The sequence below is a fragment of the Rhinichthys klamathensis genome, unplaced genomic scaffold (assembly GCF_029890125.1).
Source record: "Rhinichthys klamathensis goyatoka isolate OS25496 unplaced genomic scaffold, OSU_Roscu_1.1 h1tg000223l_1, whole genome shotgun sequence".
NCBI lineage: Eukaryota > Metazoa > Chordata > Actinopteri > Cypriniformes > Leuciscidae > Rhinichthys > Rhinichthys klamathensis.
In genome coordinates this window covers 3,090,871-3,118,487 of record NW_026606747.1, presented here as the reverse complement: position 1 = coordinate 3,118,487, position 27,617 = coordinate 3,090,871, and the positions used below count along the sequence as shown (strand labels likewise).

The 27,617-nt window shown below is 47.2% G+C and overlaps 52 non-coding genes across 52 annotated transcripts; 43 read left to right on the top strand and 9 right to left on the bottom strand.

Moving 5' to 3' along the window:
- Positions 1-663: 663 nt before the first annotated feature.
- Positions 664-735, top strand: trnae-uuc (transfer RNA glutamic acid (anticodon UUC)). The gene has a single exon. It is a non-coding gene; the product is annotated as a tRNA-Glu (tRNA).
- Positions 736-860: 125 nt separating this feature from the next.
- trnay-gua (transfer RNA tyrosine (anticodon GUA)) lies at positions 861-947 on the top strand. The gene is given in 2 exon segments: positions 861-897; positions 912-947. It is a non-coding gene; the product is annotated as a tRNA-Tyr (tRNA).
- Positions 948-1,062: 115 nt separating this feature from the next.
- On the bottom strand, positions 1,063-1,134 carry trnae-cuc (transfer RNA glutamic acid (anticodon CUC)). The gene has a single exon. It is a non-coding gene; the product is annotated as a tRNA-Glu (tRNA).
- Positions 1,135-1,752: 618 nt separating this feature from the next.
- Positions 1,753-1,825, top strand: trnac-aca (transfer RNA cysteine (anticodon ACA)). Its single transcript has one exon. It is a non-coding gene; the product is annotated as a tRNA-Cys (tRNA).
- A 417-nt stretch (positions 1,826-2,242) lies between these two features.
- Positions 2,243-2,314, top strand: trnae-uuc (transfer RNA glutamic acid (anticodon UUC)). The gene has a single exon. It is a non-coding gene; the product is annotated as a tRNA-Glu (tRNA).
- A 417-nt stretch (positions 2,315-2,731) lies between these two features.
- trnar-acg (transfer RNA arginine (anticodon ACG)) lies at positions 2,732-2,804 on the top strand. The gene has a single exon. It is a non-coding gene; the product is annotated as a tRNA-Arg (tRNA).
- Positions 2,805-3,037: 233 nt separating this feature from the next.
- trnae-uuc (transfer RNA glutamic acid (anticodon UUC)) lies at positions 3,038-3,109 on the top strand. Its single transcript has one exon. It is a non-coding gene; the product is annotated as a tRNA-Glu (tRNA).
- Positions 3,110-3,234: 125 nt separating this feature from the next.
- trnay-gua (transfer RNA tyrosine (anticodon GUA)) lies at positions 3,235-3,321 on the top strand. The gene is given in 2 exon segments: positions 3,235-3,271; positions 3,286-3,321. It is a non-coding gene; the product is annotated as a tRNA-Tyr (tRNA).
- A 210-nt stretch (positions 3,322-3,531) lies between these two features.
- trnar-acg (transfer RNA arginine (anticodon ACG)) lies at positions 3,532-3,604 on the top strand. The gene has a single exon. It is a non-coding gene; the product is annotated as a tRNA-Arg (tRNA).
- A 233-nt stretch (positions 3,605-3,837) lies between these two features.
- On the top strand, positions 3,838-3,909 carry trnae-uuc (transfer RNA glutamic acid (anticodon UUC)). Its single transcript has one exon. It is a non-coding gene; the product is annotated as a tRNA-Glu (tRNA).
- A 125-nt stretch (positions 3,910-4,034) lies between these two features.
- On the top strand, positions 4,035-4,121 carry trnay-gua (transfer RNA tyrosine (anticodon GUA)). The gene is given in 2 exon segments: positions 4,035-4,071; positions 4,086-4,121. It is a non-coding gene; the product is annotated as a tRNA-Tyr (tRNA).
- Positions 4,122-4,236: 115 nt separating this feature from the next.
- On the bottom strand, positions 4,237-4,308 carry trnae-cuc (transfer RNA glutamic acid (anticodon CUC)). The gene has a single exon. It is a non-coding gene; the product is annotated as a tRNA-Glu (tRNA).
- A 730-nt stretch (positions 4,309-5,038) lies between these two features.
- Positions 5,039-5,110, top strand: trnae-uuc (transfer RNA glutamic acid (anticodon UUC)). The gene has a single exon. It is a non-coding gene; the product is annotated as a tRNA-Glu (tRNA).
- A 422-nt stretch (positions 5,111-5,532) lies between these two features.
- On the top strand, positions 5,533-5,605 carry trnar-acg (transfer RNA arginine (anticodon ACG)). Its single transcript has one exon. It is a non-coding gene; the product is annotated as a tRNA-Arg (tRNA).
- A 233-nt stretch (positions 5,606-5,838) lies between these two features.
- Positions 5,839-5,910, top strand: trnae-uuc (transfer RNA glutamic acid (anticodon UUC)). Its single transcript has one exon. It is a non-coding gene; the product is annotated as a tRNA-Glu (tRNA).
- Positions 5,911-6,035: 125 nt separating this feature from the next.
- Positions 6,036-6,122, top strand: trnay-gua (transfer RNA tyrosine (anticodon GUA)). The gene is given in 2 exon segments: positions 6,036-6,072; positions 6,087-6,122. It is a non-coding gene; the product is annotated as a tRNA-Tyr (tRNA).
- Positions 6,123-6,237: 115 nt separating this feature from the next.
- On the bottom strand, positions 6,238-6,309 carry trnae-cuc (transfer RNA glutamic acid (anticodon CUC)). The gene has a single exon. It is a non-coding gene; the product is annotated as a tRNA-Glu (tRNA).
- A 618-nt stretch (positions 6,310-6,927) lies between these two features.
- Positions 6,928-7,000, top strand: trnar-acg (transfer RNA arginine (anticodon ACG)). The gene has a single exon. It is a non-coding gene; the product is annotated as a tRNA-Arg (tRNA).
- A 424-nt stretch (positions 7,001-7,424) lies between these two features.
- Positions 7,425-7,496, top strand: trnae-uuc (transfer RNA glutamic acid (anticodon UUC)). Its single transcript has one exon. It is a non-coding gene; the product is annotated as a tRNA-Glu (tRNA).
- A 417-nt stretch (positions 7,497-7,913) lies between these two features.
- Positions 7,914-7,986, top strand: trnar-acg (transfer RNA arginine (anticodon ACG)). Its single transcript has one exon. It is a non-coding gene; the product is annotated as a tRNA-Arg (tRNA).
- Positions 7,987-8,416: 430 nt separating this feature from the next.
- Positions 8,417-8,503, top strand: trnay-gua (transfer RNA tyrosine (anticodon GUA)). Its single transcript is given in 2 exon segments — positions 8,417-8,453; positions 8,468-8,503. It is a non-coding gene; the product is annotated as a tRNA-Tyr (tRNA).
- A 115-nt stretch (positions 8,504-8,618) lies between these two features.
- On the bottom strand, positions 8,619-8,690 carry trnae-cuc (transfer RNA glutamic acid (anticodon CUC)). The gene has a single exon. It is a non-coding gene; the product is annotated as a tRNA-Glu (tRNA).
- Positions 8,691-9,308: 618 nt separating this feature from the next.
- On the top strand, positions 9,309-9,381 carry trnar-acg (transfer RNA arginine (anticodon ACG)). Its single transcript has one exon. It is a non-coding gene; the product is annotated as a tRNA-Arg (tRNA).
- Positions 9,382-9,789: 408 nt separating this feature from the next.
- trnae-uuc (transfer RNA glutamic acid (anticodon UUC)) lies at positions 9,790-9,861 on the top strand. Its single transcript has one exon. It is a non-coding gene; the product is annotated as a tRNA-Glu (tRNA).
- A 417-nt stretch (positions 9,862-10,278) lies between these two features.
- On the top strand, positions 10,279-10,351 carry trnar-acg (transfer RNA arginine (anticodon ACG)). The gene has a single exon. It is a non-coding gene; the product is annotated as a tRNA-Arg (tRNA).
- Positions 10,352-10,584: 233 nt separating this feature from the next.
- Positions 10,585-10,656, top strand: trnae-uuc (transfer RNA glutamic acid (anticodon UUC)). Its single transcript has one exon. It is a non-coding gene; the product is annotated as a tRNA-Glu (tRNA).
- A 125-nt stretch (positions 10,657-10,781) lies between these two features.
- trnay-gua (transfer RNA tyrosine (anticodon GUA)) lies at positions 10,782-10,868 on the top strand. Its single transcript is given in 2 exon segments — positions 10,782-10,818; positions 10,833-10,868. It is a non-coding gene; the product is annotated as a tRNA-Tyr (tRNA).
- Positions 10,869-11,078: 210 nt separating this feature from the next.
- On the top strand, positions 11,079-11,151 carry trnar-acg (transfer RNA arginine (anticodon ACG)). Its single transcript has one exon. It is a non-coding gene; the product is annotated as a tRNA-Arg (tRNA).
- Positions 11,152-11,384: 233 nt separating this feature from the next.
- On the top strand, positions 11,385-11,456 carry trnae-uuc (transfer RNA glutamic acid (anticodon UUC)). The gene has a single exon. It is a non-coding gene; the product is annotated as a tRNA-Glu (tRNA).
- Positions 11,457-11,581: 125 nt separating this feature from the next.
- trnay-gua (transfer RNA tyrosine (anticodon GUA)) lies at positions 11,582-11,668 on the top strand. Its single transcript is given in 2 exon segments — positions 11,582-11,618; positions 11,633-11,668. It is a non-coding gene; the product is annotated as a tRNA-Tyr (tRNA).
- Positions 11,669-11,783: 115 nt separating this feature from the next.
- trnae-cuc (transfer RNA glutamic acid (anticodon CUC)) lies at positions 11,784-11,855 on the bottom strand. Its single transcript has one exon. It is a non-coding gene; the product is annotated as a tRNA-Glu (tRNA).
- Positions 11,856-12,585: 730 nt separating this feature from the next.
- On the top strand, positions 12,586-12,657 carry trnae-uuc (transfer RNA glutamic acid (anticodon UUC)). Its single transcript has one exon. It is a non-coding gene; the product is annotated as a tRNA-Glu (tRNA).
- A 422-nt stretch (positions 12,658-13,079) lies between these two features.
- trnar-acg (transfer RNA arginine (anticodon ACG)) lies at positions 13,080-13,152 on the top strand. The gene has a single exon. It is a non-coding gene; the product is annotated as a tRNA-Arg (tRNA).
- A 430-nt stretch (positions 13,153-13,582) lies between these two features.
- On the top strand, positions 13,583-13,669 carry trnay-gua (transfer RNA tyrosine (anticodon GUA)). Its single transcript is given in 2 exon segments — positions 13,583-13,619; positions 13,634-13,669. It is a non-coding gene; the product is annotated as a tRNA-Tyr (tRNA).
- A 115-nt stretch (positions 13,670-13,784) lies between these two features.
- On the bottom strand, positions 13,785-13,856 carry trnae-cuc (transfer RNA glutamic acid (anticodon CUC)). The gene has a single exon. It is a non-coding gene; the product is annotated as a tRNA-Glu (tRNA).
- Positions 13,857-14,474: 618 nt separating this feature from the next.
- trnar-acg (transfer RNA arginine (anticodon ACG)) lies at positions 14,475-14,547 on the top strand. Its single transcript has one exon. It is a non-coding gene; the product is annotated as a tRNA-Arg (tRNA).
- A 408-nt stretch (positions 14,548-14,955) lies between these two features.
- On the top strand, positions 14,956-15,027 carry trnae-uuc (transfer RNA glutamic acid (anticodon UUC)). The gene has a single exon. It is a non-coding gene; the product is annotated as a tRNA-Glu (tRNA).
- A 5,937-nt stretch (positions 15,028-20,964) lies between these two features.
- Positions 20,965-21,051, top strand: trnay-gua (transfer RNA tyrosine (anticodon GUA)). The gene is given in 2 exon segments: positions 20,965-21,001; positions 21,016-21,051. It is a non-coding gene; the product is annotated as a tRNA-Tyr (tRNA).
- Positions 21,052-21,166: 115 nt separating this feature from the next.
- On the bottom strand, positions 21,167-21,238 carry trnae-cuc (transfer RNA glutamic acid (anticodon CUC)). Its single transcript has one exon. It is a non-coding gene; the product is annotated as a tRNA-Glu (tRNA).
- Positions 21,239-21,968: 730 nt separating this feature from the next.
- Positions 21,969-22,040, top strand: trnae-uuc (transfer RNA glutamic acid (anticodon UUC)). The gene has a single exon. It is a non-coding gene; the product is annotated as a tRNA-Glu (tRNA).
- A 125-nt stretch (positions 22,041-22,165) lies between these two features.
- trnay-gua (transfer RNA tyrosine (anticodon GUA)) lies at positions 22,166-22,252 on the top strand. The gene is given in 2 exon segments: positions 22,166-22,202; positions 22,217-22,252. It is a non-coding gene; the product is annotated as a tRNA-Tyr (tRNA).
- Positions 22,253-22,462: 210 nt separating this feature from the next.
- Positions 22,463-22,535, top strand: trnar-acg (transfer RNA arginine (anticodon ACG)). Its single transcript has one exon. It is a non-coding gene; the product is annotated as a tRNA-Arg (tRNA).
- A 233-nt stretch (positions 22,536-22,768) lies between these two features.
- On the top strand, positions 22,769-22,840 carry trnae-uuc (transfer RNA glutamic acid (anticodon UUC)). The gene has a single exon. It is a non-coding gene; the product is annotated as a tRNA-Glu (tRNA).
- Positions 22,841-23,167: 327 nt separating this feature from the next.
- trnae-cuc (transfer RNA glutamic acid (anticodon CUC)) lies at positions 23,168-23,239 on the bottom strand. Its single transcript has one exon. It is a non-coding gene; the product is annotated as a tRNA-Glu (tRNA).
- A 621-nt stretch (positions 23,240-23,860) lies between these two features.
- trnah-aug (transfer RNA histidin (anticodon AUG)) lies at positions 23,861-23,933 on the top strand. The gene has a single exon. It is a non-coding gene; the product is annotated as a tRNA-His (tRNA).
- A 305-nt stretch (positions 23,934-24,238) lies between these two features.
- trnar-acg (transfer RNA arginine (anticodon ACG)) lies at positions 24,239-24,311 on the top strand. Its single transcript has one exon. It is a non-coding gene; the product is annotated as a tRNA-Arg (tRNA).
- Positions 24,312-24,735: 424 nt separating this feature from the next.
- trnae-uuc (transfer RNA glutamic acid (anticodon UUC)) lies at positions 24,736-24,807 on the top strand. The gene has a single exon. It is a non-coding gene; the product is annotated as a tRNA-Glu (tRNA).
- A 125-nt stretch (positions 24,808-24,932) lies between these two features.
- Positions 24,933-25,019, top strand: trnay-gua (transfer RNA tyrosine (anticodon GUA)). Its single transcript is given in 2 exon segments — positions 24,933-24,969; positions 24,984-25,019. It is a non-coding gene; the product is annotated as a tRNA-Tyr (tRNA).
- An 837-nt stretch (positions 25,020-25,856) lies between these two features.
- On the top strand, positions 25,857-25,928 carry trnae-uuc (transfer RNA glutamic acid (anticodon UUC)). Its single transcript has one exon. It is a non-coding gene; the product is annotated as a tRNA-Glu (tRNA).
- Positions 25,929-26,255: 327 nt separating this feature from the next.
- trnae-cuc (transfer RNA glutamic acid (anticodon CUC)) lies at positions 26,256-26,327 on the bottom strand. Its single transcript has one exon. It is a non-coding gene; the product is annotated as a tRNA-Glu (tRNA).
- A 618-nt stretch (positions 26,328-26,945) lies between these two features.
- Positions 26,946-27,018, top strand: trnar-acg (transfer RNA arginine (anticodon ACG)). Its single transcript has one exon. It is a non-coding gene; the product is annotated as a tRNA-Arg (tRNA).
- Positions 27,019-27,323: 305 nt separating this feature from the next.
- Positions 27,324-27,396, top strand: trnar-acg (transfer RNA arginine (anticodon ACG)). The gene has a single exon. It is a non-coding gene; the product is annotated as a tRNA-Arg (tRNA).
- The last annotated feature ends 221 nt before the right edge of the window (positions 27,397-27,617 follow it).

Genomic DNA, 27,617 nt, shown 5'->3' with positions numbered 1-27,617 from the left:
ACTTTTAGCCGGCAGGCGGAGCTTTCGAAACCTGATAGGTTTAGGTTCTGTCCCCAAACGATGTGCCTTCGATAGCTGGTAGAGCGGAGGACTGTAGGTGGCAAATTGGCAATCCTTAGGTCGCTGGTTCGACTCTGGCTCGAAGGAGGTCTTTTTCACAAGCAAACATTTCATTGGCCATGCTTCTCGATAACGGTTACCATACAATACCATGCGTCTTTTCAGATGCATTGCATGGGTACTGTCACAAGGACCTTGCTTTAAGACAAGTTTATAGTGTCTATTATGCCAGCACAGGAATGGGAGGAAACTGAACCCCCTGGGCGAGGCAAATGCACTCAAGGCTGCCTGACTGGTGGGCCAGTGGCGCAATGGATAACGCGTCTGACTACGAATCAGAAGATTCCAGGTGCGACTCCTGGCTGGCTCGCTCTGCCTCTTTTGCTTCGCTGTCAGCCCATAGCCATTTTATTATTATTAGCCCATAGTTTTTGTTATTATTATTATTGGATTAGTTGAATAATGTTTTAAATTGACAGTCCAACAATAGGCTGCTTTGTCAGTGGGATAACGGTTACCATACAAATACGATCATTCCCATATTCTTAAAGGGGGGCGGTCACACACTAAAAGCCAAAGGGCCTGCTTGAGCCTTGAGGAAGTTCCCATATGGTCTAGCGGTCAGGATTCCTGGTTTTCACCCAGGCGGCCCGGGTTCGACTCCCGGTATGGGAAGTTCGTGTTGTCTTTGCTTCACTTATGGAAACAGCCAGGACGTCTCTCTGTGCCACTAGCACTTTTAGCCGGCAGGCGGAGCTTACGAAACCTGATAGGTTTAGGTTCTGTCCCCAAACGATGTGCCTTCGATAGCTCAGCTGGTAGAGCGGAGGACTGTAGGTGGCAAATTGGCAATCCTTAGGTCGCTGGTTCGACTCTGGCTCGAAGGAGGTCTTTTTCACAAGCAAACATTTCATTGGCCATGCTTCTCGACGTGGCCGTCAGCGCTTGAGTTGGTAGTCCAGCGTTTTGCAATCGCGACCGCCGCTGGAGGGCAAAAGCTCATTCCCTGACCGGGAATCGAACCCAGGCCGCGGCGGTGAGAGCGCCGAATCCTAACCACTAGACCACCAGGGAAGGTCTGCTGACTCTTTCCCGTCAAGCCTGGCTGTGTGCCTCTACCAGATTTTGCAGCAACTGCTCAAGCAAGACCACTAAGGCTTGAATTTTCCTCCAGGAGAGGAGACGTCTCTGACCCTGGATCACAGTTATTCCACTGAGAAACTGTCACTGGCTCTGTAGGAATATCCTAACAACACCACAACTTGCCATGAAAACAAAGCAACCGAGATCACCAACATGTGACGCCTCCAACTTGAAGCTTTTTATAGCAGGCTCCACATCAGACCCCTTCCTGACGTTGGCTCCAGGCCTGTTATTGGCATGAGAAAAAGTAGATGTCATGACAGGCCTCTGCCCAGCCGGACACCAACAAGTCGCGTGCATAGTTTTTGTTATTATTATTATTGGATTAGTTGAATAATATTTTAAATTGACAGTCCAACAATAGGCTGCTTTGTCAGTGGGATAACGGTTACCATACAATACCATGCGTCTTTTCAGATGCATTGCATGGGTACTGTCACAAGGACCTTGCTTTAAGACAAGTTTATAGTGTCTATTATGCCAGCACAGGAATGGGAGGAAACTGAACCCCCTGGGCGAGGCAAATGCACTCAAGGCTGCCTGACTGGTGAGCCAGTGGCGCAATGGATAACGCGTCTGACTACAAATCAGAAGATTCCAGGTTCGACTCCTGGCTGGCTCGCTCTGCCTCATTTGCTTCGCTGTCAGCCCATAGCCATGTTATTATTATTAGCCCATAGTTTTTGTTATTATTATTATTGGATTAGTTGAATAATATTTTAAATTGACAGTCCAACAATAGGCTGCTTTGTCAGTGGGATAACGGTTACCATACAATACCATGCATCTTTTCAGATGCATTGCATGGGTACTGTCACAAGGACCTTGCTTTGCGACCAGTTTATAGTGTCTATTATGCCAGCACAGGAATGGGAGGAAACTGAACCCCCTGGGCGAGGCAAATGAGAGCTCCCTCCGATGAGCCAGATGAAATTGAATTCAGTAAACTATCCCTTCGGATCATTCCCATATTCTTAAAGGGGGGCGGTCACACATTAAAAGCCAAAGGGCCTGCTTGAGGCTTGAGGCTTGAGGAAGTTCCCATATGGTCTAGCGGTCAGGATTCCTGGTTTTCACCCAGGCGGCCCGGGTTCGACTCCCGATATGGGAAGTTCGTGTTGTCTTTGCTTCACTTATGGAAACAGCTAGGACGTCTCTCTGTGCCACTAGCACTTTTAGCCGGCAGGCGGAGCTTTCGAAACCTGATAGGTTTAGGTTCTGTCCCCAAACGATGTGCCTTCGATAGCTGGTAGAGCGGAGGACTGTAGGTGGCAAATTGGCAATCCTTAGGTCGCTGGTTCGACTCTGGCTCGAAGGAGGTCTTTTTCACAAGCAAACATTTCATTGGCCATGCTTCTCGATAACGGTTACCATACAATACCATGCGTCTTTTCAGATGCATTGCATGGGTACTGTCACAAGGACCTTGCTTTAAGACAAGTTTATAGTGTCTATTATGCCAGCACAGGAATGGGAGGAAACTGAACCCCCTGGGCGAGGCAAATGCACTCAAGGCTGCCTGACTGGTGGGCCAGTGGCGCAATGGATAACGCGTCTGACTACGAATCAGAAGATTCCAGGTTCGACTCCTGCCTGGCTCGCTCTGCCTCTTTTGCTTCGCTGTCAGCCCATAGCCATTTTATTATTATTAGCCCATAGTTTTTGTTATTATTATTATTGGATTAGTTGAATAATGTTTTAAATTGACAGTCCAACAATAGGCTGCTTTGTCAGTGGGATAACGGTTACCATACAAATACGATCATTCCCATATTCTTAAAGGGGGGCGGTCACACACTAAAAGCCAAAGGGCCTGCTTGAGCCTTGAGGAAGTTCCCATATGGTCTAGCGGTCAGGATTCCTGGTTTTCACCCAGGCGGCCCGGGTTCGACTCCCGGTATGGGAAGTTCGTGTTGTCTTTGCTTCACTTATGGAAACAGCCAGGACGTCTCTCTGTGCCACTAGCACTTTTAGCCGGCAGGCGGAGCTTACAAAACCTGATAGGTTTAGGTTCTGTCACCAAACGATGTGCCTTCGATAGCTCAGCTGGTAGAGCGGAGGACTGTAGGTGGCAAATTGGCAATCCTTAGGTCGCTGGTTCGACTCTGGCTCGAAGGAGGTCTTTTTCACAAGCAAACATTTCATTGGCCATGCTTCTCGATAACGGTTACCATACAATACCATGCATCTTTTCAGATGCATTGCATGGGTACTGTCACAAGGACCTTGCTTTAAGACAAGTTTATAGTGTCTATTATGCCAGCACAGGAATGGGAGGAAACTGAACCCCCTGGGCGAGGCAAATGCACTCAAGGCTGCCTGACTGGAGGGCCAGTGGCGCAATGGATAACGCGTCTGACTACGAATCAGAAGATTCCAGGTTCGACTCCTGGCTGGCTCGCTCTGCCTCTTTTGCTTCGCTGTCAGCCCATAGCCATTTTATTATTATTAGCCCATAGTTTTTATTATTATTATTATTGGATTAGTTGAATAATGTTTTAAATTGACAGTCCAACAATAGGCTGCTTTGTCAGTGGGATAACGGTTACCATACAAATACGATCATTCCCATATTCTTAAAGGGGGGCGGTCACACACTAAAAGCCAAAGGGCCTGCTTGAGCCTTGAGGAAGTTCCCATATGGTCTAGCGGTCAGGATTCCTGGTTTTCACCCAGGCGGCCCGGGTTCGACTCCCGGTATGGGAAGTTCGTGTTGTCTTTGCTCCCCTTATGGAAACAGCCAGGACGTCTCTCTGTGCCACTAGCTCTTTTAGCCGGCAGGTGGAGCTTTCGAAACCTGATAGGTTTAGGTTCTGTCCCCAAACGATGTGCCTTCGATAGCTCAGCTGGTAGAGCGGAGGACTGTAGGTGGCAAATTGGCAATCCTTAGGTCGCTGGTTCGACTCTGGCTCGAAGGAGGTCTTTTTCACAAGCAAACATTTCATTGGCCATGCTTCTCGACGAGGCCGTCAGCGCTTGAGTTGGTAGTCCAGCGTTTTGCAATCGCGACCGCCGCTGGAGGGCAAAAGCTCATTCCCTGACCGGGAATCGAACCCGGGCCGCGGCGGTGAGAGCGCCGAATCCTAACCACTAGACCACCAGGGAAGGTCTGCTGACTCTTTCCCGTCAAGCCTGGCTGTGTGCCTCTACCAGATTTTGCAGCAACTGCTCAAGCAAGACCACTAAGGCTTGAATTTTCCTCCAGGAGAGGAGACGTCTCTGACCCTGGATCACAGTTATTCCACTGAGAAACTGTCACTGGCTCTGTAGGAATATCCTAACAACACCACAACTTGCCATGAAAACAAAGCAACCGAGATCACCAACATATGACGCCTCCAACTTGAAGCTTTTTATAGCAGGCTCCTCATCAGACCCCTTCCTGACGTTGGCTCCAGGCCTGTTATTGGCATGAGAAAAAGTAGATGTCATGACAGGCCTCTGCCCAGCCGGACACCAACAAGTCGCGTGCATAGTTTTTGTTATTATTATTATTGGATTAGTTGAATAATATTTTAAATTGACAGTCCAACAATAGGCTGCTTTGTCAGTGGGATAACGGTTACCATACAATACCATGCATCTTTTCAGATGCATTGCATGGGTACTGTCACAAGGACCTTGCTTTGCGACCAGTTTATAGTGTCTATTATGCCAGCACAGGAATGGGAGGAAACTGAACCCCCTGGGCGAGGCAAATGAGAGCTCCCTCCGATGAGCCAGATGAAATTGAATTCAGTAAACTATCCCTTCGGATCATTCCCATATTCTTAAAGGGGGGCGGTCACACACTAAAAGCCAAAGGGCCTGCTTGAGGCTTGAGGCTTGAGGAAGTTCCCATATGGTCTAGCGGTCAGGATTCCTGGTTTTCACCCAGGCGGCCCGGGTTCGACTCCCGGTATGGGAAGTTCGTGTTGTCTTTGCTTCACTTATGGAAACAGCCAGGACGTCTCTCTGTGCCACTAGCACTTTTAGCCGGCAGGCGGAGCTTTCGAAACCTGATAGGTTTAGGTTCTGTCCCCAAACGATGTGCCTTCGATAGCTCAGCTGGTAGAGCGGAGGACTGTAGGTGGCAAATTGGCAATCCTTAGATCGCTGGTTCGACTCTGGCTCGAAGGAGGTCTTTTTCACAAGCAAACATTTCATTGGCCATGCTTCTCGATAACGGTTACCATACAATACCATGCGTCTTTTCAGATGCATTGCATGGGTACTGTCACAAGGACCTTGCTTTAAGACAAGTTTATAGTGTCTATTATGCCAGCACAGGAATGGGAGGAAACTGAACCCCCTGGGCGAGGCAAATGCACTCAAGGCTGCCTGACTGGTGGGCCAGTGGCGCAATGGATAACGCGTCTGACTACGAATCAGAAGATTCCAGGTTCGACTCCTGGCTGGCTCGCTCTGCCTCTTTTGCTTCGCTGTCAGCCCATAGCCATTTTATTATTATTAGCCCATAGTTTTTGTTATTATTATTATTGGATTAGTTGAATAATGTTTTAAATTGACAGTCCAACAATAGGCTGCTTTGTCAGTGGGATAACGGTTACCATACAAATACGATCATTCCCATATTCTTAAAGGGGGGCGGTCACACACTAAAAGCCAAAGGGCCTGCTTGAGCCTTGAGGAAGTTCCCATATGGTCTAGCGGTCAGGATTCCTGGTTTTCACCCAGGCGGCCCGGGTTCGACTCCCGATATGGGAAGTTCGTGTTGTCTTTGCTTCACTTATGGAAACAGCCAGGACGTCTCTCTGTGCCACTAGCACTTTTAGCCGGCAGGCGGAGCTTACGAAACCTGATAGGTTTAGGTTCTGTCCCCAAATGATGTGCCTTCGATAGCTCAGCTGGTAGAGCGGAGGACTGTAGGTGGCAAATTGGCAATCCTTAGGTCGCTGGTTCGACTCTGGCTCGAAGGAGGTCTTTTTCACAAGCAAACATTTCATTGGCCATGCTTCTCGACGAGACCGTCAGCGCTTGAGTTGGTAGTCCAGCGTTTTGCAATCGCGACCGCCGCTGGAGGGCAAAAGCTCATTCCCTGACCGGGAATCGAACCCGGGCCACGGCGGTGAGAGCGCCGAATCCTAACCACTAGACCACCAGGGAAGGTCTGCTGACTCTTTCCCGTCAAGCCTGGCTGTGTGCCTCTACCAGATTTTGCAGCAACTGCTCAAGCAAGACCACTAAGGCTTGAATTTTCCTCCAGGAGAGGAGACGTCTCTGACCCTGGATCACAGTTATTCCACTGAGAAACTGTCACTGGCTCTGTAGGAATATCCTAACAACACCACAACTTGCCATGAAAACAAAGCAACCGAGATCACCAACATGTGACGCCTCCAACTTGAAGCTTTTTATAGCAGGCTCCTCATCAGGCCCCTTCCTGACGTTGGCTCCAGGCCTGTTATTGGCATGAGAAAAAGTAGATGTCATGACAGGCCTCTGCCCAGCCGGACACCAACAAGTCGCGTGCATAGTTTTTGTTATTATTATTATTGGATTAGTTGAATAATATTTTAAATTGACAGTCCAACAATAGGCTGCTTTGTCAGTGGGATAACGGTTACCATACAATACCATGCGTCTTTTCAGATGCATTGCATGGGTACTGTCACAAGGACCTTGCTTTAAGACAAGTTTATAGTGTCTATTATGCCAGCACAGGAATGGGAGGAAACTGAACCCCCTGGGCGAGGCAAATGCACTCAAGGCTGCCTGACTGGTGGGCCAGTGGCGCAATGGATAACGCGTCTGACTACGAATCAGAAGATTCCAGGTTCGACTCCTGGCTGGCTCGCTCTGCCTCATTTGCTTCGCTGTCAGCCCATAGCCATGTTATTATTATTAGCCCATAGTTTTTGTTATTATTATTATTGGATTAGTTGAATAATATTTTAAATTGACAGTCCAACAATAGGCTGCTTTGTCAGTGGGATAACGGTTACCATACAATACCATGCATCTTTTCAGATGCATTGCATGGGTACTGTCACAAGGACCTTGCTTTGCGACCAGTTTATAGTGTCTATTATGCCAGCACAGGAATGGGAGGAAACTGAACCGCCTGGGCGAGGCAAATGAGAGCTCCCTCCGATGAGCCAGATGAAATTGAATTCAGTAAACTATCCCTTCGGATCATTCCCATATTCTTAAAGGGGGGCGGTCACACACTAAAAGCCAAAGGGCCTCCTTGAGGCTTGAGGCTTGAGGCTTGAGGAAGGTCCCATATGGTCTAGCGGTCAGGATTCCTGGTTTTCACCCAGGCGGCCCGGGTTCGACTCCCGATATGGGAAGTTCGTGTTGTCTTTGCTTCACTTATGGAAACAGCCAGGACGTCTCTCTGTGCCACTAGCACTTTTAGCCGGCAGGCGGAGCTTTCGAAACCTGATAGGTTTAGGTTCTGTCCCCAAACGATGTGCCTTCGATAGCTGGTAGAGCGGAGGACTGTAGGTGGCAAATTGGCAATCCTTAGATCGCTGGTTCGACTCTGGCTCGAAGGAGGTCTTTTTCACAAGCAAACATTTCATTGGCCATGCTTCTCGATAACGGTTACCATACAATACCATGCGTCTTTTCAGATGCATTGCATGGGTACTGTCACAAGGACCTTGCTTTAAGACAAGTTTATAGTGTCTATTATGCCAGCACAGGAATGGGAGGAAACTGAACCCCCTGGGCGAGGCAAATGCACTCAAGGCTGCCTGACTGGTGGGCCAGTGGCGCAATGGATAACGCGTCTGACTACGAATCAGAAGATTCCAGGTTCGACTCCTGGCTGGCTCGCTCTGCCTCTTTTGCTTCGCTGTCAGCCCATAGCCATTTTATTATTATTAGCCCATAGTTTTTGTTATTGTTATTATTGGATTAGTTGAATAATGTTTTAAATTGACAGTCCAACAATAGGCTGCTTTGTCAGTGGGATAACGGTTACCATACAAATACGATCATTCCCATATTCTTAAAGGGGGGCGGTCACACACTAAAAGCCAAAGGGCCTGCTTGAGCCTTGAGGAAGTTCCCATATGGTCTAGCGGTCAGGATTCCTGGTTTTCACCCAGGCGGCTGGGGTTCGACTCCTGGTATGGGAAGTTCGTGTTGTCTTTGCTTCACTTATGGAAACAGCCAGGACGTCTCTCTGTGCCACTAGCACTTTTAGCCGGCAGGCGGAGCTTACGAAACCTGATAGGTTTAGGTTCTGTCCCCAAATGATGTGCCTTCGATAGCTCAGCTGGTAGAGCGGAGGACTGTAGGTGGCAAATTGGCAATCCTTAGGTCGCTGGTTCGACTCTGGCTCGAAGGAGGTCTTTTTCACAAGCAAACATTTCATTGGCCATGCTTCTCGACGAGGCCGTCAGCGCTTGAGTTGGTAGTCCAGCGTTTTGCAATCGCGACCGCCGCTGGAGGGCAAAAGCTCATTCCCTGACCGGGAATCGAACCCGGGCCGCGGCGGTGAGAGCGCCGAATCCTAACCACTAGACCACCAGGGAAGGTCTGCTGACTCTTTCCCGTCAAGCCTGGCTGTGTGCCTCTACCAGATTTTGCAGCAACTGCTCAAGCAAGACCACTAAGGCTTGAATTTTCCTCCAGGAGAGGAGACGTCTCTGACCCTGGATCACAGTTATTCCACTGAGAAACTGTCACTGGCTCTGTAGGAATATCCTAACAACACCACAACTTGCCATGAAAACAAAGCAACCGAGATCACCAACATGTGACGCCTCCAACTTGAAGCTTTTTATAGCAGGCTCCTCATCAGGCCCCTTCCTGACGTTGGCTCCAGGCCTGTTATTGGCATGAGAAAAAGTAGATGTCATGACAGGCCTCTGCCCAGCCGGACACCAACAAGTCGCGTGCATAGTTTTTGTTATTATTATTATTGGATTAGTTGAATAATATTTTAAATTGACAGTCCAACAATAGGCTGCTTTGTCAGTGGGATAACGGTTACCATACAATACCATGCGTCTTTTCAGATGCATTGCATGGGTACTGTCACAAGGACCTTGCTTTAAGACAAGTTTATAGTGTCTATTATGCCAGCACAGGAATGGGAGGAAACTGAACCCCCTGGGCGAGGCAAATGCACTCAAGGCTGCCTGACTGGTGGGCCAGTGGCGCAATGGATAACGCGTCTGACTACGAATCAGAAGATTCCAGGTTCGACTCCTGGCTGGCTCGCTCTGCTTCGCTGTCAGCCCATAGCCATTTTATTATTATTAGCCGATAGTTTTTGTTATTATTATTATTGGATTAGTTGAATAATATTTTAAATTGACAGTCCAACAATAGGCTGCTTTGTCAGTGGGATAACGGTTACCATACAATACCATGCATCTTTTCAGATGCATTGCATGGGTACTGTCACAAGGACCTTGCTTTGCGACCAGTTTATAGTGTCTATTATGCCAGCACAGGAATGGGAGGAAACTGAACCCCCTGGGCGAGGCAAATGAGAGCTCCCTCCGATGAGCCAGATGAAATTGAATTCAGTAAACTATCCCTTCGGATCATTCCCATATTCTTAAAGGGGGGCGGTCACACATTAAAAGCCAAAGGGCCTGCTTGAGGCTTGAGGCTTGAGGAAGTTCCCATATGGTCTAGCGGTCAGGATTCCTGGTTTTCACCCAGGCGGCCCGGGTTCGACTCCCGATATGGGAAGTTCGTGTTGTCTTTGCTTCACTTATGGAAACAGCTAGGACGTCTCTCTGTGCCACTAGCACTTTTAGCCGGCAGGCGGAGCTTTCGAAACCTGATAGGTTTAGGTTCTGTCCCCAAACGATGTGCCTTCGATAGCTGGTAGAGCGGAGGACTGTAGGTGGCAAATTGGCAATCCTTAGGTCGCTGGTTCGACTCTGGCTCGAAGGAGGTCTTTTTCACAAGCAAACATTTCATTGGCCATGCTTCTCGATAACGGTTACCATACAATACCATGCGTCTTTTCAGATGCATTGCATGGGTACTGTCACAAGGACCTTGCTTTAAGACAAGTTTATAGTGTCTATTATGCCAGCACAGGAATGGGAGGAAACTGAACCCCCTGGGCGAGGCAAATGCACTCAAGGCTGCCTGACTGGTGGGCCAGTGGCGCAATGGATAACGCGTCTGACTACGAATCAGAAGATTCCAGGTTCGACTCCTGCCTGGCTCGCTCTCCCTCTTTTGCTTCGCTGTCAGCCCATAGCCATTTTATTATTATTAGCCCATAGTTTTTGTTATTATTATTATTGGATTAGTTGAATAATGTTTTAAATTGACAGTCCAACAATAGGCTGCTTTGTCAGTGGGATAACGGTTACCATACAAATACGATCATTCCCATATTCTTAAAGGGGGGCGGTCACACACTAAAAGCCAAAGGGCCTGCTTGAGCCTTGAGGAAGTTCCCATATGGTCTAGCGGTCAGGATTCCTGGTTTTCACCCAGGCGGCCCGGGTTCGACTCCCGGTATGGGAAGTTCGTGTTGTCTTTGCTTCACTTATGGAAACAGCCAGGACGTCTCTCTGTGCCACTAGCACTTTTAGCCGGCAGGCGGAGCTTACAAAACCTGATAGGTTTAGGTTCTGTCACCAAACGATGTGCCTTCGATAGCTCAGCTGGTAGAGCGGAGGACTGTAGGTGGCAAATTGGCAATCCTTAGGTCGCTGGTTCGACTCTGGCTCGAAGGAGGTCTTTTTCACAAGCAAACATTTCATTGGCCATGCTTCTCGATAACGGTTACCATACAATACCATGCATCTTTTCAGATGCATTGCATGGGTACTGTCACAAGGACCTTGCTTTAAGACAAGTTTATAGTGTCTATTATGCCAGCACAGGAATGGGAGGAAACTGAACCCCCTGGGCGAGGCAAATGCACTCAAGGCTGCCTGACTGGAGGGCCAGTGGCGCAATGGATAACGCGTCTGACTACGAATCAGAAGATTCCAGGTTCGACTCCTGGCTGGCTCGCTCTGCCTCTTTTGCTTCGCTGTCAGCCCATAGCCATTTTATTATTATTAGCCCATAGTTTTTGTTATTATTATTATTGGATTAGTTGAATAATGTTTTAAATTGACAGTCCAACAATAGGCTGCTTTGTCAGTGGGATAACGGTTACCATACAAATACGATCATTCCCATATTCTTAAAGGGGGGCGGTCACACACTAAAAGCCAAAGGGCCTGCTTGAGCCTTGAGGAAGTTCCCATATGGTCTAGCGGTCAGGATTCCTGGTTTTCACCCAGGCGGCCCGGGTTCGACTCCCGGTATGGGAAGTTCGTGTTGTCTTTGCTCCCCTTATGGAAACAGCCAGGACGTCTCTCTGTGCCACTAGCACTTTTAGCCGGCAGGCGGAGCTTACGAAACCTGATAGGTTTAGGTTCTGTCCCCAAACGATGTGCCTTCGATAGCTCAGCTGGTAGAGCGGAGGACTGTAGGTGGCAAATTGGCAATCCTTAGGTCGCTGGTTCGACTCTGGCTCGAAGGAGGTCTTTTTCACAAGCAAACATTTCATTGGCCATGCTTCTCGACGAGGCCGTCAGCGCTTGAGTTGGTAGTCCAGCGTTTTGCAATCGCGACCGCCGCTGGAGGGCAAAAGCTCATTCCCTGACCGGGAATCGAACCCGGGCCGCGGCGGTGAGAGCGCCGAATCCTAACCACTAGACCACCAGGGAAGGTCTGCTGACTCTTTCCCGTCAAGCCTGGCTGTGTGCCTCTACCAGATTTTGCAGCAACTGCTCAAGCAAGACCACTAAGGCTTGAATTTTCCTCCAGGAGAGGAGACGTCTCTGACCCTGGATCACAGTTATTCCACTGAGAAACTGTCACTGGCTCTGTAGGAATATCGTAACAACACCACAACTTGCCATGAAAACAAAGCAACCGAGATCACCAACATATGACGCCTCCAACTTGAAGCTTTTTATAGCAGGCTCCTCATCAGACCCCTTCCTGACGTTGGCTCCAGGCCTGTTATTGGCATGAGAAAAAGTAGATGTCATGACAGGCCTCTGCCCAGCCGGACACCAACAAGTCGCGTGCATAGTTTTTGTTATTATTATTATTGGATTAGTTGAATAATATTTTAAATTGACAGTCCAACAATAGGCTGCTTTGTCAGTGGGATAACGGTTACCATACAATACCATGCATCTTTTCAGATGCATTGCATGGGTACTGTCACAAGGACCTTGCTTTGCGACCAGTTTATAGTGTCTATTATGCCAGCACAGGAATGGGAGGAAACTGAACCCCCTGGGCGAGGCAAATGAGAGCTCCCTCCGATGAGCCAGATGAAATTGAATTCAGTAAACTATCCCTTCGGATCATTCCCATATTCTTAAAGGGGGGCGGTCACACACTAAAAGCCAAAGGGCCTGCTTGAGGCTTGAGGCTTGAGGAAGTTCCCATATGGTCTAGCGGTCAGGATTCCTGGTTTTCACCCAGGCGGCCCGGGTTCGACTCCCGGTATGGGAAGTTCGTGTTGTCTTTGCTTCACTTATGGAAACAGCCAGGACGTCTCTCTGTGCCACTAGCACTTTTAGCCGGCAGGCGGAGCTTTCGAAACCTGATAGGTTTAGGTTCTGTCCCCAAACGATGTGCCTTCGATAGCTCAGCTGGTAGAGCGGAGGACTGTAGGTGGCAAATTGGCAATCCTTAGATCGCTGGTTCGACTCTGGCTCGAAGGAGGTCTTTTTCACAAGCAAACATTTCATTGGCCATGCTTCTCGATAACGGTTACCATACAATACCATGCGTCTTTTCAGATGCATTGCATGGGTACTGTCACAAGGACCTTGCTTTAAGACAAGTTTATAGTGTCTATTATGCCAGCACAGGAATGGGAGGAAACTGAACCCCCTGGGCGAGGCAAATGCACTCAAGGCTGCCTGACTGGTGGGCCAGTGGCGCAATGGATAACGCGTCTGACTACGAATCAGAAGATTCCAGGTTCGACTCCTGGCTGGCTCGCTCTGCCTCTTTTGCTTCGCTGTCAGCCCATAGCCATTTTATTATTATTAGCCCATAGTTTTTGTTATTGTTATTATTGGATTAGTTGAATAATGTTTTAAATTGACAGTCCAACAATAGGCTGCTTTGTCAGTGGGATAACGGTTACCATACAAATACGATCATTCCCATATTCTTAAAGGGGGGCGGTCACACACTAAAAGCCAAAGGGCCTGCTTGAGCCTTGAGGAAGTTCCCATATGGTCTAGCGGTCAGGATTCCTGGTTTTCACCCAGGCGGCTGGGGTTCGACTCCTGGTATGGGAAGTTCGTGTTGTCTTTGCTTCACTTATGGAAACAGCCAGGACGTCTCTCTGTGCCACTAGCACTTTTAGCCGGCAGGCGGAGCTTACGAAACCTGATAGGTTTAGGTTCTGTCCCCAAATGATGTGCCTTCGATAGCTCAGCTGGTAGAGCGGAGGACTGTAGGTGGCAAATTGGCAATCCTTAGGTCGCTGGTTCGACTCTGGCTCGAAGGAGGTCTTTTTCACAAGCAAACATTTCATTGGCCATGCTTCTCGACGAGGCCGTCAGCGCTTGAGTTGGTAGTCCAGCGTTTTGCAATCGCGACCGCCGCTGGAGGGCAAAAGCTCATTCCCTGACCGGGAATCGAACCCGGGCCGCGGCGGTGAGAGCGCCGAATCCTAACCACTAGACCACCAGGGAAGGTCTGCTGACTCTTTCCCGTCAAGCCTGGCTGTGTGCCTCTACCAGATTTTGCAGCAACTGCTCAAGCAAGACCACTAAGGCTTGAATTTTCCTCCAGGAGAGGAGACGTCTCTGACCCTGGATCACAGTTATTCCACTGAGAAACTGTCACTGGCTCTGTAGGAATATCCTAACAACACCACAACTTGCCATGAAAACAAAGCAACCGAGATCACCAACATGTGACGCCTCCAACTTGAAGCTTTTTATAGCAGGCTCCTCATCAGGCCCCTTCCTGACGTTGGCTCCAGGCCTGTTATTGGCATGAGAAAAAGTAGATGTCATGACAGGCCTCTGCCCAGCCGGACACCAACAAGTCGCGTGCATAGTTTTTGTTATTATTATTATTGGATTAGTTGAATAATATTTTAAATTGACAGTCCAACAATAGGCTGCTTTGTCAGTGGGATAACGGTTACCATACAATACCATGCGTCTTTTCAGATGCATTGCATGGGTACTGTCACAAGGACCTTGCTTTGCGACAAGTTTATAGTGTCTATTATGCCAGCACAGGAATGGGAGGAAACTGAACCCCCTGGGCGAGGCAAATGCACTCAAGGCTGCCTGACTGGTGGGCCAGTGGCGCAATGGATAACGCGTCTGACTACGAATCAGAAGATTCCAGGTTCGACTCCTGGCTGGCTCGCTCTGCTTCGCTGTCAGCCCATAGCCATTTTATTATTATTAGCCGATAGTTTTTGTTATTATTATTATTGGATTAGTTGAATAATATTTTAAATTGACAGTCCAACAATAGGCTGCTTTGTCAGTGGGATAACGGTTACCATACAATACCATGCATCTTTTCAGATGCATTGCATGGGTACTGTCACAAGGACCTTGCTTTGCGACCAGTTTATAGTGTCTATTATGCCAGCACAGGAATGGGAGGAAACTGAACCCCCTGGGCGAGGCAAATGAGAGCTCCCTCCGATGAGCCAGATGAAATTGAATTCAGTAAACTATCCCTTCGGATCATTCCCATATTCTTAAAGGGGGGCGGTCACACATTAAAAGCCAAAGGGCCTGCTTGAGGCTTGAGGCTTGAGGAAGTTCCCATATGGTCTAGCGGTCAGGATTCCTGGTTTTCACCCAGGCGGCCCGGGTTCGACTCCCGATATGGGAAGTTCGTGTTGTCTTTGCTTCACTTATGGAAACAGCTAGGACGTCTCTCTGTGCCACTAGCACTTTTAGCCGGCAGGCGGAGCTTTCGAAACCTGATAGGTTTAGGTTCTGTCCCCAAACGATGTGCCTTCGATAGCTGGTAGAGCGGAGGACTGTAGGTGGCAAATTGGCAATCCTTAGGTCGCTGGTTCGACTCTGGCTCGAAGGAGGTCTTTTTCACAAGCAAACATTTCATTGGCCATGCTTCTCGATAACGGTTACCATACAATACCATGCATCTTTTCAGATGCATTGCATGGGTACTGTCACAAGGACCTTGCTTTAAGACAAGTTTATAGTGTCTATTATGCCAGCACAGGAATGGGAGGAAACTGAACCCCCTGGGCGAGGCAAATGCACTCAAGGCTGCCTGACTGGAGGGCCAGGGGCGCAATGGATAACGCGTCTGACTACGAATCAGAAGATTCCAGGTTCGACTCCTGGCTGGCTCGCTCTGCCTCTTTTGCTTCGCTGTCAGCCCATAGCCATTTTATTATTATTAGCCCATAGTTTTTATTATTATTATTATTGGATTAGTTGAATAATGTTTTAAATTGACAGTCCAACAATAGGCTGCTTTGTCAGTGGGATAACGGTTACCATACAAATACGATCATTCCCATATTCTTAAAGGGGGGCGGTCACACACTAAAAGCCAAAGGGCCTGCTTGAGCCTTGAGGAAGTTCCCATATGGTCTAGCGGTCAGGATTCCTGGTTTTCACCCAGGCGGCCCGGGTTCGACTCCCGGTATGTCAAGTCAAGTCAAGTCACATTTATTTATATAGCGCTTTTCACAATACAGATTGCATCAAAGCAGCTTCACAGTGATAACATGAAAGTAGTACAACACAGTTCAATAATATTGTTGAATATTAAATATCCCCAACTAAGCAAGCCAAAAGCAAGGCGACAGTGGCAAGGAACCAAAACTCCATCAGATTGGATGGAGAAAAAAACCTTGGGAGAACCCAGGCTAGTCAGGGGCCAGTTCTCCTCTGGCTAACAATCATAGGGTTTTAAAGAAGCTTTACAGTAAGTGCATATCAGAGAGTACCTGGAAAAAATACATTTAGTTAATCATGTAATATTTAGGGGGCGTTGGTCTTCTCATCACAGGCGTTGAGGCATCCGAAATCCCCGTGAGAGGCAGGATACCAAACTGGAGCCTACGAACGCCATTTTTCTCGGGACAAGCGTCCCGAGATAACAGCAGAAGGCAGATGGGAAATAATTAGCATAGCCGATGTTCATAATGATTTCCATTACACGGGAGTAGGTGTTAGAAAACCATAATCTCACAACTCTCCGCAACCCAAACTCTCCGCAACCCAACCGCAACCATACGGACCGACCCGTTTGTCTATAAGGCTGTCGAGCCCCACTGGTGCGTTAAGCAGTTTCAGTGGCAAACGGTTCCGTATGGCATAGCAGAGGACTAAAAGGTAAGCATTATGTGAATGCTTGACTAAAGAGACACGTCTTTAGTCTAGTTTTAAACTGTGTCAGCGAGTCAGAGCATCGGACCGTATCGGGAAGGCTATTCCAGAGTTTTGGAGCTAAATGCGAGAATGCCCTCCCTCCTTTCGTGGACTTCGATATCCTAGGAATGACCAGAAGCCTTGAATTTAGTGATCTTAGAGAACGCGGTGGATTGTAGGGCGAAAGAAGGTCCGTTAAGTACATAGGAGCTAAACCATTAAGGGCTTTATAGGTCAGTAGTAGTACTTTGTAATTGATACGGAACTTAATAGGTAACCAGTGCAGAGATGATAAAATCGGTGTTATATGATCATATTTTCTTGATCTAGTAAGAACTCTAGCGGCTGCATTTTGCACTAACTGTAGCTTGTTTATTGAGGATGCAGGACAACCAGCTAATAAAGCATTACAGTAATCTAGTCTCGAGGTCATGAATGCATGAACTAACTTTTCTGCATCAGAAACAGATAGCATGTTACGTAATTTAGCAATGTTTCTAAGGTGGAAAAATGCTGTTCTTGTAACAGATGAAATATGATTTTCGAAAGACAAGTTGCGGTCTAGTATAACACCCAGGTCTTTTACTGTAGTGGAAAAAGTAACAGGGCATCCTTCTATATTAAAGTCGTATTGTAAGAGGTTTTGTGTGTAGTTTTTTGGACCAATAAGTAATACCTCCGTTTTATCTGAATTTAATAGCAGGAAATTACGCGTCATCCAGCATTTTATATCTTTGAGACATTCTGTCAATTTAGATGAGGTAATGTTTTCATCTGGTCGTGATGAAATATATAATTGAGTGTCGTCAGCATAACAGTGGAAATTAATTCCATGTTTTCTTATAATATTACCAAGTGGCAGCATATATATTGAGAATAGCAGAGGGCCTAGCACCGATCCTTGCGGCACTCCGTAGTCTACTGACGTTAACTTTGATTTTCCCCCGTGTAAAGAGACAAAATGATAACGTTCAGATAAGTACGATCTAAACCAGCTTAATGCCTGTCCCTGAACACCAGTGTAGTTTTGTAGTCGATCCAAGAGTATTTTATGATCTATAGTGTCGAACGCGGCGCTAAGATCAAGTAGGACTAGTATTGAGATACAGCCTTGGTCAGAAGCTAAGAGTAGATCATTTGTAATTTTAACTAGCGCAGTTTCTGTACTATGATGCGGTCTGAATCCTGACTGAAATTTTTCATAGATATCATTTTCTTGCAAAAAAGAGCACAGTTGAGCGGATACAACTTTTTCTAGTATTTTGGACATAAATGGAAGATTTGAAATGGGTCTGTAATTTGCTAGGTTATTTGGATCTAGTTGCGGTTTCTTAATGAGAGGTTTTATTACTGTCAACTTGAATATTCTTGGCACATGACCTAAGAATAAAGACGAGTTAATAATATTAAGAAGAGGCTCTTCCACTACAGGTAACACTTCTTTCAGTAGTTTAGTGGGTATTGGATCTAATGAGCATGTTGTTGGTTTAGATGCAATAATAAGTTTATTTAGCGCTTCCTGTCCTATCGTTGCAAAGCGGTGTAGTTGTTCTTGAGGGACGATAATTGAGGCTGAATCATAAGAGACCATAGAGGATTGTACATTTATAATTGTGTTTCGAATGCTTTCTATTTTCTCATTGAAATAATTCATAAAATCATTACTACTAAACTGTAACGGTATATTTTGCTCTGGTGATGTCTGTTTATTTGTTAGTCTAGCCACGGTGTTAAATAAGAACCTTGGATTATTTTGGTTATTTTCTATTAGTTTGCGGAGGTGCTCAGCCCTGGCTGTTTTTAGAGCCTTTTTATAACGTGACATACTGTCTTTCCACGCGATTCTAAAGACCTCTAAATTAGTTTGTTTCCATTTACGCTCTAGGTTACGAGTTTCTCTCTTGATAGCATGCGTAGCACTGTTGTACCATGGTGCTTTAGTTTTCTCTCTAACCTTTTTTGATCTAATTGGTGCAACAATATCTAATGTACTAGAGAAAATGGTGCTCAAACTGCTAGTCATTTCCTCTAGTTCATCTGTTTGTTTGGGTTCACTGAGCAGCTGAGATAGATCAGGTAAGCTATTTGAGAATCTATCTATAGTGGTTGGAAGGATTGTTCTGCCTGGTCTATAACGTGGCGCAACATGACATATTTCAGCAGTACGTATTATGCACGTTACCATGTAATGATCAGTGACATCATCACTTTGCGGTATAATATCTATATCAGTTGGATTGGTTCCATATGATATAATTAAATCTAGTGTATGATTTAGACGATGAGTGGGACCACGGACGTTTTGCTTGACCCCAAAGGAGTTTAATAAATCTGTAAACGCAGCCCCTAACGCATCATTTTTGTTGTCTACGTGTATGTTAAAATCTCCAACAATTATTGCTTTATCGACATTGACCAATAGATCCGAGAGAAAGTCTGCAAACTCTTTTAGAAATTCAGCATATGGCCCTGGAGGTCTATATACAGTAGCCAAGGCTAGAGATAATATGGATTTCTTTCTTACATCTAAGAGCGTAACATTTAGCATAAGTACTTCAAACGAATTAAATCTGTGACCTGTTTTCTGAGAAATATTAAGAATATCTTTATAGATTGTTGCAACACCGCCGCCACGACCAGTCAGACGGGGCTCATGCTTATAACAGTATCTTGGCGGAGTAGACTCATTTAGACCGAAATACTCATTTGGTTTAAGCCAGGTTTCAGTAAGGCAAAGTATATCGAAATTATTATCTGTGACCATTTCATTTACAATAACCGCTTTAGGTGTGAGCGATCTAATGTTTAGGAGACCTAGCTTTAGAAATTCTTTTTGTTCACTGATATTTAGATTTTCTGGTTTAATTACAATAAGATTTTTGCTAGATCCTGCACTAGATTTATTGTTTGGCTTCACTAAACGAGGAATAGACACAGTTTCTATATAATGTTCTTCACTACGTATATCAATTAAGTTTGGACAGCAAAGACTGTGATTTGGATTTTGACTTATTAGTCATCTGGTGCGTAACGTCTTGGAGATATTATCCGACAGAACAGCCGCTCCGGCTCTGCTGGGGTGCAGGCCATCAGCACGGTACAGCCTGGGTCGCTCCCAAAACAGATTCCAATTATTTACAAAGAGCAGTTTCGGTTCATTACACAGTGACATTAACCATTCATTTAGTGCAAATAGTCTACTGAACCTTTCTTGTCCTAGTCGGTACGTGGGAAGCGGTCCAGACACGATGATCGTTGCCTCAGGCGCTGTGTTGCGTACCGCCTCGATCAGGCTCATGTAGTCCTTCTTCAGAACCTCCGTCTGCCGCAGCCTGACGTCGCTCCCTCCCGCATGCAGCACCACAGCTCCGACGCGCTCGTCCCCGGTCAGGATTTCGGGAACCTGTGCAGCGATATCAAGAACACGAGCACCAGGAAAGCAGTGAGAGCGCACCTTACCTTTACCTGAGGTAGCGCGGACATGGCGGACCATGGACGTGCCGATGATCACGGCGTCGTCGCGTTTCGACTCGCGAAGAGGGGAGAAGCGGTTCCGAGTGGAGATCTCGAAGACCGGGAGGGGCGGAGGAGTAGCTCTGGTCCTGGCTCGCGTCTTCCGCTGCGTGATCCATGGTCCATTGTGTTGTGTCGGTGCCGGAGTAAATGAAGCCCGAGATGATCGCGTCCTTCTGCACAGAGAAACACACCGAGTAGACGAACTCGGAGTTAAAGAGTTACTAACCACTAACTTGTGAGCATCGGCGCGTGCTGCTTCAAGTGCTGATCGCCGATCCCGCAGCTCGGCTTGCTTTTCCAGCAGACCACGGATCTGTTTCTCCACGGATTCCAGCTCCAGATTCACCGAGAATAGCTCGAAAGTGTCCTCACCTGCACTCAGAGGTAAAGTTAGACACGCATCCGATATGTTCGCCATTATAACAAATGAGCTGTAAATTAGCAGTGATACTACAACTATCAGTACTAATTTAGGACTGCAATGTCAAGTATAACCCGTGTCCTTTCAGTGAAAGGGTGTAATATTAGACGGCCGAGGCCACGCGTGAAATGTTAGCGGGCTAAAGGCTAGTAGCCGAGAATCGAAAGGTTGGATATAAGTAGCGATATCAAAGCAATCTAATTGTTTTTTATAAGGAATAGTTTCGTGGATAAGTTCACATGATATAAAAATAAAAAGTGCTTGCTTATAAATGCCTGGTAAAGCAATAAAACAAGGATTAATGAAGTAATTCGCCGGAGCAACGGAGTAAGCGTCTGCCTCAGTCGCTCAGTCGGAAGTTCGTGTTGTCTTTGCTCCCCTTATGGAAACAGCCAGGACGTCTCTCTGTGCCACTAGCTCTTTTAGCCGGCAGGCGGAGCTTTCGAAACCTGATAGGTTTAGGTTCTGTCCCCAAACGATGTGCCTTCGATAGCTCAGCTGGTAGAGCGGAGGACTGTAGGTGGCAAATTGGCAATCCTTAGGTCGCTGGTTCGACTCTGGCTCGAAGGAGGTCTTTTTCACAAGCAAACATTTCATTGGCCATGCTTCTCGACGAGGCCGTCAGCGCTTGAGTTGGTAGTCCAGCGTTTTGCAATCGCGACCGCCGCTGGAGGGCAAAAGCTCATTCCCTGACCGGGAATCGAACCCGGGCCGCGGCGGTGAGAGCGCCGAATCCTAACCACTAGACCACCAGGGAAGGTCTGCTGACTCTTTCCCGTCAAGCCTGGCTGTGTGCCTCTACCAGATTTTGCAGCAACTGCTCAAGCAAGACCACTAAGGCTTGAATTTTCCTCCAGGAGAGGAGACGTCTCTGACCCTGGATCACAGTTATTCCACTGAGAAACTGTCACTGGCTCTGTAGGAATATCCTAACAACACCACAACTTGCCATGAAAACAAAGCAACCGAGATCACCAACATATGACGCCTCCAACTTGAAGCTTTTTATAGCAGGCTCCTCATCAGACCCCTTCCTGACGTTGGCTCCAGGCCTGTTATTGGCATGAGAAAAAGTAGATGTCATGACAGGCCTCTGCCCAGCCGGACACCAACAAGTCGCGTGCATAGTTTTTGTTATTATTATTATTGGATTAGTTGAATAATATTTTAAATTGACAGTCCAACAATAGGCTGCTTTGTCAGTGGGATAACGGTTACCATACAATACCATGCATCTTTTCAGATGCATTGCATGGGTACTGTCACAAGGACCTTGCTTTGCGACCAGTTTATAGTGTCTATTATGCCAGCACAGGAATGGGAGGAAACTGAACCCCCTGGGCGAGGCAAATGAGAGCTCCCTCCGATGAGCCAGATGAAATTGAATTCAGTAAACTATCCCTTCGGATCATTCCCATATTCTTAAAGGGGGGCGGTCACACATTAAAAGCCTAAGGGCCTGCTTGAGGCTTGAGGCTTGAGGAAGTTCCCATATGGTCTAGCGGTCAGGATTCCTGGTTTTCACCCAGGCGGCCCGGGTTCGACTCCCGATATGGGAAGTTCGTGTTGTCTTTGCTTCACTTATGGAAACAGCTAGGACGTCTCTCTGTGCCACTAGCACTTTTAGCCGGCAGGCGGAGCTTTCGAAACCTGATAGGTTTAGGTTCTGTCCCCAAACGATGTGCCTTCGATAGCTCAGCTGGTAGAGCGGAGGACTGTAGGTGGCAAATTGGCAATCCTTAGGTCGCTGGTTCGACTCTGGCTCGAAGGAGGTCTTTTTCACAAGCAAACATTTCATTGGCCATGCTTCTCGATAACGGTTACCATACAATACCATGCGTCTTTTCAGATGCATTGCATGGGTACTGTCACAAGGACCTTGCTTTAAGACAAGTTTATAGTGTCTATTATGCCAGCACAGGAATGGGAGGAAACTGAACCCCCTGGGCGAGGCAAATGCACTCAAGGGTGCCTGACTGGTGGGCCAGTGGCGCAATGGATAACGCGTCTGACTACGAATCAGAAGATTCCAGGTTCGACTCCTGGCTGGCTCGCTCTGCCTCTTTTGCTTCGCTGTCAGCCCATAGCCATTTTATTATTATTAGCCCATAGTTTTTGTTATTATTATTATTGGATTAGTTGAATAATGTTTTAAATTGACAGTCCAACAATAGGCTGCTTTGTCAGTGGGATAACGGTTACCATACAAATACGATCATTCCCATATTCTTAAAGGGGGGCGGTCACACACTAAAAGCCAAAGGGCCTGCTTGAGCCTTGAGGAAGTTCCCATATGGTCTAGCGGTCAGGATTCCTGGTTTTCACCCAGGCGGCCCGGGTTCGACTCCCGGTATGGGAAGTTCGTGTTGTCTTTGCTTCACTTATGGAAACAGCCAGGACATCTCTCTGTGCCACTAGCACTTTTAGCCGGCAGGCGGAGCTTTCGAAACCTGATAGGTTTAGGTTCTGTCCCCAAACGATGTGCCTTCGATAGCTCAGCTGGTAGAGCGGCGGACTGTAGGTGGCAAATTGGCAATCCTTAGGTCGCTGGTTTGACTCTGGCTCGAAGGAGGTCTTTTTCACAAGCAAACATTTCATTGGCCATGCTTCTCGACGAGGCCGTCAGCGCTTGAGTTGGTAGTCCAGCGTTTTGCAATCACGACCGCCGCTGGAGGGCAAAAGCTCATTCCCTGACCGGGAATCGAACCCGGTCCGCGGCGGTGAGAGCGCCGAATCCTAACCACTAGACCACCAGGGAAGGTCTGCTGACTCTTTCCCGTCAAGCCTGGCTGTGTGCCTCTACCAGATTTTGCAGCAACTGCTCAAGCAAGACCACTAAGGCTTGAATTTTCCTCCAGGAGAGGAGACGTCTCTGACCCTGGATCACAGTTATTCCACTGAGAAACTGTCACTGGCTCTGTAGGAATATCCTAACAACACCACAACTTGCCATGAAAACAAAGCAACCGAGATCACCAACATGTGACGCCTCCAACTTGAAGCTTTTTATAGCAGGCTCCTCATCAGACCCCTTCCTGACGTTGGCTCCAGGCCTGTTATTGGCATGAGAAAAAGTAGATGTCATGACAGGCCTCTGCCCAGCCGGACACCAACAAGTCGCGTGCATAGTTTTTGTTATTATTATTATTATTGGATTAGTTGAATAATATTTTAAATTGACAGTCCAACAATAGGCTGCTTTGTCAGTGGGATAACGGTTACCATACAATACCATGCGTCTTTTCAGATGCATTGCATGGGTACTGTCACAAGGACCTTGCTTTAAGACAAGTTTATAGTGTCTATTATGCCAGCACAGGAATGGGAGGAAACTGAACCCCCTGGGCGAGGCAAATGCACTCAAGGCTGCCTGACTGGTGGGCCAGTGGCGCAATGGATAACGCGTCTGACTATGAATCAGAAGATTCCAGGTTCGACTCCTGGCTGGCTCGCTCTGCCTCATTTGCTTCGCTGTCAGCCCATAGCCATGTTATTATTATTAGCCCATAGTTTTTGTTATTATTATTATTGGATTAGTTGAATAATATTTTAAATTGACAGTCCAACAATAGGCTGCTTTGTCAGTGGGATAACGGTTACCATACAATACCATGCATCTTTTCAGATGCATTGCATGGGTACTGTCACAAGGACCTTGCTTTGCGACAAGTTTATAGTGTCTATTATGCCAGCACAGGAATGGGAGGAAACTGAACCCCCTGGGCGAGGCAAATGCACTCAAGGGTGCCTGACTGGTGGGCCAGTGGCGCAATGGATAACGCGTCTGACTACGAATCAGAAGATTCCAGGTTCGACTCCTGGCTGGCTCGCTCTGCCTCTTTTGTTTCGCTGTCAGCCCATAGCCATTTTATTATTATTAGCCCATAGTTTTTGTTATTATTATTATTGGATTAGTTGAATAATATTTTAAATTGACAGTCCAACAATAGGCTGCTTTGTCAGTGGGATAACGGTTACCATACAATACCATGCATCTTTTCAGATGCATTGCATGGGTACTGTCACAAGGACCTTGCTTTGCGACCAGTTTATAGTGTCTATTATGCCAGCACAGGAATGGGAGGAAACTGAACCCCCTGGGCGAGGCAAATGAGAGCTCCCTCCGATGAACCAGATGAAATTGAATTCAGTAAACTATCCATTCGGATCATTCCCATATTCTTAAAGGGGGGCGGTCACACACTAAAAGCCAAAGGGCCTGCTTGAGGCTTGAGGCTTGAGGCTTGAGGAAGTTCCCATATGGTCTAGCGGTCAGGATTCCTGGTTTTCACCCAGGCGGCCCGGGTTCGACTCCCGGTATGGGAAGTTCGTGTTGTCTTTGCTTCACTTATGGAAACAGCCAGGACGTCTCTCTGAGCCACTAGCACTTTTAGCCGGCAGGCGGAGCTTTCGAAACCTGATAGGTTTAGGTTCTGTCCCCAAACGATGTGCCTTCGATAGCTCAGCTGGTAGAGCGGAGGACTGTAGGTGGCGAATTGGCAATCCTTAGGTCGCTGGTTCGACTCTGGCTCGAAGGAGGTCTTTTTCACAAGCAAACATTTCATTGGCCATGCTTCTCGATAACGGTTACCATACAATACCATGCGTCTTTTCAGATGCATTGCATGGGTACTGTCACAAGGACCTTGCTTTAAGACAAGTTTATAGTGTCTATTATGCCAGCACAGGAATGGGAGGAAACTGAACCCCCTGGGCGAGGCAAATGCACTCAAGGGTGCCTGACTGGTGGGCCAGTGGCGCAATGGATAACGCGTCTGACTACGAATCAGAAGATTCCAGGTTGACTCCTGGCTGGCTCCCTCTGCCTCTTTTGCTTCGCTGTCAGCCCATAGCCATTTTATTATTATTAGCCCATAGTTTTTGTTATTATTATTATTGGATTAGTTGAATAATATTTTAAATTGACAGTCCAACAATAGGCTGCTTTGTCAGTGGGATAATGGTTACCATACAATACCATGCATCTTTTCAGATGCATTGCATGGGTACTGTCACAAGGACCTTGCTTTGCAACCAGTTTATAGTGTCTATTATGCCAGCACAGGAATGGGAGGAAACTGAACCCCCTGGGCGAGGCAAATGAGAGCTCCCTCCGATGAGCCAGATGAAATTGAATTCAGTAAACTATCCCTTCGGATCATTCCCATATTCTTAAAGGGGGGCGGTCACACACTAAAAGCCAAAGGGCCTGCTTGAGGCTTGAGGCTTGAGGCTTGAGGAAGTTCCCATATGGTCTAGCGGTCAGGATTCCTGGTGGGATAACGGTTACCATACAAATACGATCATTCCCATATTCTTAAAGGGGGGCGGTCACACACTAAAAGCCAAAGGGCCTGCTTGAGCCTTGAGGAAGTTCCCATATGGTCTAGCGGTCAGGATTCCTGGTTTTCACCCAGGCGGCCTGGGTTCGACTCCCGGTATGGGAAGTTCGTGTTGTCTTTGCTTCACTTATGGAAACAGCCAGGACGTCTCTCTGTGCCACTAGCACTTTTAGCCGGCAGGCGGAGCTTACGAAACCTGATAGGTTTAGGTTCTGTCCCCAAACGATGTGCCTTCGATAGCTCAGCTGGTAGAGCGGCGGACTGTAGGTGGCAAATTGGCAATCCTTAGGTCGCTGGTTTGACTCTGGCTCGAAGGAGGTCTTTTTCACAAGCAAACATTTCATTGGCCATGCTTCTCGACGAGGCCGTCAGCGCTTGAGTTGGTAGTCCAGCGTTTTGCAATCACGACCGCCGCTGGAGGGCAAAAGCTCATTCCCTGACCGGGAATCGAACCCGGGCCGCGGCGGTGAGAGCGCCGAATCCTAACCACTAGACCACCAGGGAAGGTCTGCTGACTCTTTCCCGTCAAGCCTGGCTGTGTGCCTCTACCAGATGTTGCAGCAACTGCTCAAGCAAGACCACTAAGGCTTGAATTTTCCTCCAGGAGAGGAGACGTCTCTGACCCTGGATCACAGTTATTCCACTGAGAAACTGTCACTGGCTCTGTAGGAATATCCTAACAACACCACAACTTGCCATGAAAACAAAGCAACCGAGATCACCAACATGTGACGCCTCCAACTTGAAGCTTTTTATAGCAGGCTCCTCATCAGACCCCTTCCTGACGTTGGCTCCAGGCCTGTTATTGGCATGAGAAAAAGTAGATGTCATGACAGGCCTCTGCCCAGCCGGACACCAACAAGTCGCGTGCATAGTTTTTGTTATTATTATTATTGGATTAGTTGAATAATATTTTAAATTGACAGTCCAACAATAGGCTGCTTTGTCAGTGGGATAACGGTTACCATACAATACCATGCGTCTTTTCAGATGCATTGCATGGGTACTGTCACAAGGACCTTGCTTTAAGACAAGTTTATAGTGTCTATTATGCCAGCACAGGAATGGGAGGAAACTGAACCCCCTGGGCGAGGCAAATGCACTCAAGGCTGCCTGACTGGTGGGCCAGTGGCGCAATGGATAACGCGTCTGACTACGAATCAGAAGATTCCAGGTTCGACTCCTGGCTGGCTCGCTCTGCCTCATTTGCGTCGCTGTCAGCCCATAGCCATGTTATTATTATTAGCCCATAGTTTTTGTTATTATTATTATTGGATTATTTGAATAATATTTTAAATTGACAGTCCAACAATAGGCTGCTTTGTCAGTGGGATAACGGTTACCATACAATACCATGCATCTTTTCAGATGCATTGCATGGGTACTGTCACAAGGACCTTGCTTTGCGACAAGTTTATAGTGTCTATTATGCCAGCACAGGAATGGGAGGAAACTGAACCCCCTGGGCGAGGCAAATTCACTCAAGGGTGCCTGACTGGTGGGCCAGTGGCGCAATGGATAACGCGTCTGACTACGAATCAGAAGATTCCAGGTTCGACTCCTGGCTGGCTTGCTCTGCCTCTTTTGCTTCGCTGTCAGCCCATAGCCATTTTATTATTACAGTTTTTTTTATTCGCTTTGGTACTATTTTCACAAGTAAGGTGTACATTTTCAAAACTCTTAGTGCTAATATCACAACAGATCATCAAAAGTGCACTTTTTTCAAACATTTCATCATGTTTTCAATTGTGTTAGTACAATTCACAAAATCACAAAGTATCCTTTTCACAACAC